This window comes from Carex rostrata, unplaced genomic scaffold (genome assembly GCF_964058835.1).
Source record: "Carex rostrata unplaced genomic scaffold, lpCarRost1.2 SCAFFOLD_50, whole genome shotgun sequence".
NCBI classification, from domain to species: Eukaryota; Viridiplantae; Streptophyta; class Magnoliopsida; order Poales; family Cyperaceae; genus Carex; species Carex rostrata.
Genome location: NW_027601188.1, coordinates 67,501 through 72,500, shown reverse-complemented (window position 1 = coordinate 72,500; position 5,000 = coordinate 67,501).

Genomic DNA, 5,000 nt, shown 5'->3' with positions numbered 1-5,000 from the left:
TCCAAATTATGGATGTAGGCAATACTTTTTTTATATTTTGAAAAAGTTCAAATTTATTAAAAATATAAAATATGAAATCTGCAGTTTGGAAAAAAAATTGGAAGTTTGAAACCTGAAGTTCAACAAAAAAAACGGCGCAAAAATCAGCAAAGCGGGGGCAACTAAGCGGATGCGGCCAGCCGTCAGTGAAAAATGGCCCCAAAACTGAGCGCATGCGGCCAAGCGTCGGTGCAAAATGGCCCGAAAACAGTCCCGTCGGTGCCCCCGTCGGGCTAAAATGACCCGAAAACAGTTCAGCTGGGGAAAATTAAGCGGATCCGGCCAAGAGTCGGTGGAAATTGGCCCGAAAACAGCCCAGCGGCAAGCGGAAGCGGCTAACGTTGGGGAAAAGTGACCCGAAAACAGTTAAGCGGGGGAAAACTAAGCGGATGCGGCCACGCGTTGGGGAAAACAAAGCGGATCCGGCCCAGAGTCGGTGGAAATTGGCCCGAAAACAGTCCAGCGGCAAGCGGAAGCGGCTAACGTTGGGAAAAAGTGACCCGAAAACAGTTCAGCGGGGGAAAACTAAGCGGATGCGGCCACGCGTTGGGGAAAACTAAGCGGATCCAGCCAAGTGTTGGGGAAAAATGGCCCGAAAACAGCCCAGCGGCAAGCGGAAGCAGCTAACGTTGGGGAAAAGTGACCCGAAAACAGTTAAGCGGGGGAAAACTAAGCGGATGCGGCCACGCGTTGGGGAAAACTAAGCGGATACGGCCAAGAGTCGGTGGAAATAGGCCCGAAAACAGTCCAGCGGCAAGCGGAAGCGGCTAACGTTGGGCAAAAGTGACCCGAAAACAGTTCAGCGGGGCAAATTTTTGAAATTTTTTTTGAAATTTTGAAATTTTTTTGAATTTTTGAAATTTTTGAAGTTTTTTTGGGTTTTTGGACTTTTTTTGAATTTTTGAATTTTTTGAATTTTTTTGAATTTTTTTGAATTTTTTGAATTTTTTTTGAATTTTTTTTTTTTTTTTGAATTTATTTGATTTTATAAATTTTTTGTGATTTTTTGAGATTTTTTTGAATATTTTACATGGGTGATTTCGACTTGGGGGATTTTCAGGGGGTGGTAACCCTGGGCGTGGCTAGAGCCTCAAAATGCATATTCCCCTATAGGGGGGCAAGGTTTTCAAAAATGGGTGCCCCCTCATGTACACGCGCGTGGGTGTACATGGCCCCGTCGGTGCCAGCGTGGGTGGAAAATGGCCCGAAAACAGCCCAGCGGCAAGCGGAAGCGGCTAACGTTGGGCAAAACTGACCCGAAAGCAGTATAGCTTGGAAAATTAAGCGGATGCAGCCAATTGTTGGCGAAAACTAAGCGGATACGGCCAAGTGACGGTGAAAAGTGGCCCGAAAACAGTCCAGCGGCAAGCGGAAACGGCTAACGTTGGGCAAAAGTGACCCGAAAACAGTTCAGCTGGGGGAAATTAAGCGGAAGCAGCCAAGCGTTGGGCAAAACCAAGCGGATACGGCCAAGAGTCGGTGGAAAATGGCCCGAAAACAGTCCAGCGGCAAGCGGAAACGGCTAACGTTGGGACAAAGTGACCCGAAAACAGTTCAGCTGGGGAAAATTAAGCGGATGCAGCCAAGCGTTGGGGAAAACTAAGCGGATCCGACCCAGAGTCGGTGGAAATTGGCCCGAAAACAGCCCAGCGGCAAGCGGAAGCGGCTAACGTTGGGGAAAAGTGACCCGAAAACAGTTCAGCGGGGGAAAACTAAGCGGATGCGGCCACGCGTTGGGGAAAACTAAGCGGATACGGCCAAGTGTTGGGGAAAAATGGCCCGAAAACAGCCCAGCGGCAAGCGGAAGCGGCTAACGTTGGGGAAAAGTGACCCGAAAATAGTTAAGCGGGGGAAAACTAAGCGGATGCGGCCACGCGTTGGGGAAAACTAAGCGGATGCGGCCAAGTGTCGGTGGAAATTGGCCCGAAAACAGCCCAGCGGCAAGCGGAAGCGGCTAACGTTGGGCAAAAGTGACCCGAAAACAGTTCAGCGGGGGAAAACTAAGCGGATGCGGCCACGCGTTGGGGAAAACTAAGCGGATACGGCCAAGAGTCGGTGGAAATTGGCCCGAAAACAGTCCAGCGGCAAGCGGAAGCGGCTAACGTTGGGCAAAACTGACCCGAAAAAAGTTCAGCGGGGCAAATTTTTGAAATTTTTTTTGAAATTTTTTTGAATATTTGAAATTTTTGAAGTTTTTTTGGGTTTTTGGACTTTTTTTGAATTTTTGAAATTTTTGAATTTTTTTGAATTTTTTTGAATTTTTTGAATTTTTTTTGAATTTTTGAATTTTTTTTTTTTTTTTGAATTTATTTGGTTTTATAAATTTTTTGTGATTTTTTGAGATTTTTTTGAATATTTTACATGGGTGATTTTGACTTGGGGGATTTTCAGGGGGTGGTAACCCTGGGCGTGGCTAGAGCCTCAAAATGCATATTCCCCTATAGGGGGGCAAGGTTTTCAAAAATGGGTGCCCCCTCATGTACACGCGCGTGGGTGTACATGGCCCCGTCGGTGCCAGCGTGGGTGGAAAATGGCCCGAAAACAGCCCAGCGGCAAGCGGAAGCGGCTAACGTTGGGCAAAACTGACCCGAAAGCAGTATAGCTTGGAAAATTAAGCGGATGCAGCCAATTGTTGGCGAAAACTAAGCGGATACGGCCAAGTGTCGGTGAAAAATGGCCCGAAAACAGTCCAGCGGCAAGCGGAAACGGCTAACGTTGGGCAAAAGTGACCCGAAAACAGTTCAGCTGGGGGAAATTAAGCGGAAGCAGCCAAGCGTTGGGGAAAACCAAGCGGATACGGCCAAGAGTCGGTGGAAAATGGCCCGAAAACAGTCCAGCGGCAAGCGGAAACGGCTAACGTTGGGACAAAGTGACCCGAAAACAGTTCAGCTGGGGAAAATTAAGCGGATGCAGCCAAGCGTTGGGGAAAACTAAGCGGATCCGGCCCAGAGTCGGTGGAAATTGGCCCGAAAACAGTCCAGTGCCAAGCGGAAGCGGCTAACGTTGGGCAAAAGTGACCCGAAAACAGTTCAGCGGGGGAAAACTAAGCGGATGCGGCCACGCGTTGGGGAAAACTAAGCGGATACGGCCAAGTGTTGGGGAAAAATGGCCCGAAAACAGCCCAGCGGCAAGCGGAAGCGGCTAACGTTGGGGAAAAGTGACCCGAAAACAGTTAAGCGGGGGAAAACTAAGCGGATGCGGCCACGCGTTGGGGAAAACTAAGCGGATCCGGCCAAGTGTCGGTGGAAATTGGCCCGAAAACAGCCCAGCGGCAAGCGAAAGCGGCTAACGTTGGGCAAAAGTGACCCGAAAACAGTTCAGCGGGGGAAAACTAAGCGGATGCGGCCACGCGTTGGGGAAAACTAAGCGGATACGGCCAAGAGTCGGTGGAAATTGGCCCGAAAACAGTCCAGCGGCAAGCGGAAGCGGCTAACGTTGGGCAAAACTGACCCGAAAACAGTTCAGCGGGGGAAAACTAAGCGGATGCGGCCACGCGTTGGGGAAAACTAAGCGGATACGGCCAAGAGTCGGTGGAAATTGGCCCGAAAACAGTCCAGCGGCAAGCGGAAGCCGCTAACGTTGGGCAAAAGTGACCCGAAAACAGTTCAGCGGGGGAAAACTAAGCGGATGCGGCCACGCGTTGGGGAAAACTAAGCGGATACGGCCAAGAGTCGGTGGAAATTGGCCCGAAAACAGTCCAGCGGCAAGCGGAAGCGGCTAACGTTGGGCAAAACTGACCCGAAAACAGTTCAGCGGGGGAAAACTAAGCGGATGCGGCCACGCGTTGGGGAAAACTAAGCGGATACGGCCAAGTGTTGGGGAAAAATGGCCCGAAAACATCCCAGCGGCAAGCGGAAGCGGCTAACGTTGGGCAAAAGTGACCCGAAAACAGTTCAGCGGGGGAAAACTAAGCGGATGCGGCCACGAGTTGGGGAAAACTAAGCGGATACGGCCAAGGGTCGGTGAAAAAGGGCCCGAAAACAGTCCAGCGGCAAGCGGAAGCCGCTAACGTTGGGCAAAAGTGACCCGAAAACAGTCCAGCGGGGGAAAACTAAGCGGATGCGGCCAAGCGTTGGGGAAAACTAAGCGGATACGGCCAAGCGTCGGTGAAAAAGGCCCGAAAACAGTCCAGCGGCAAGCCGAAGCGGCTAACGTTGGGCAAAAATGGCCAAAAGCGGTGGAGCAGGGCGGTCTGAATCTATGCATCCACATAAAATGGGGGGTAAACCTGGGGGATTTCCAGGGGGTGGTAACCCTGGGCGTGGCTGGAGACCCAAAATGCATATTCCCCTATAGGGGGGAAGGATTTTTGGAAGAGGCAGCCCCTCATGTACATGCCAAGCGGGGTGTACATGGCCCCTGTGGGTGCCTCCGTCGGTGTAAAATGGCCCGAAAAACAAGATTATGTTACCCGAAAACACGATTATGTTACCGAAAAAGCACGGTTGAGCGGGGGCAGTAAGCACGGTTGAGCGGGGGCAAAGAACACGGTTGAGCGGGGGCAAAAAACACGGTGCAGCGGGGACAAAAGACACGATTCGGGGGCAAGGAACACGAATATGTTACCGAAAAACACGGACCACGCGGGTTGAAATCCCCAGCCGTAGAACCGGCGAAACACGGTGGGGCAGGGCGTCTAAGCGTGGAGGCGCCCGTAAGACCGATGCGGGTTGAAATCCCCAGCCTTAAAGCCGGCGAAAAGCGGTCGGGCAGGGTGACTCCGCGTGGAGTTTCGCCCGTAAGGCCGATGCGGGTAGCCGCGCGGGTTGAAATCCCCAGCCGTAAAGCCGGTGAAACACGGTTCATTGGGGCGCCTAAGCGTGGAGGCGCCCCGCAGAGACCGAGCGGGTTGAAATCCCCAGCCGTAAAGCCGGCGAAACACGGTTCATTGGGGCGCCTAAGCGTGGAGGCGCCCCGCAGAGACCGAGCGGGTTGAAATCCCCAGCCGTAAAGCCGGCGAA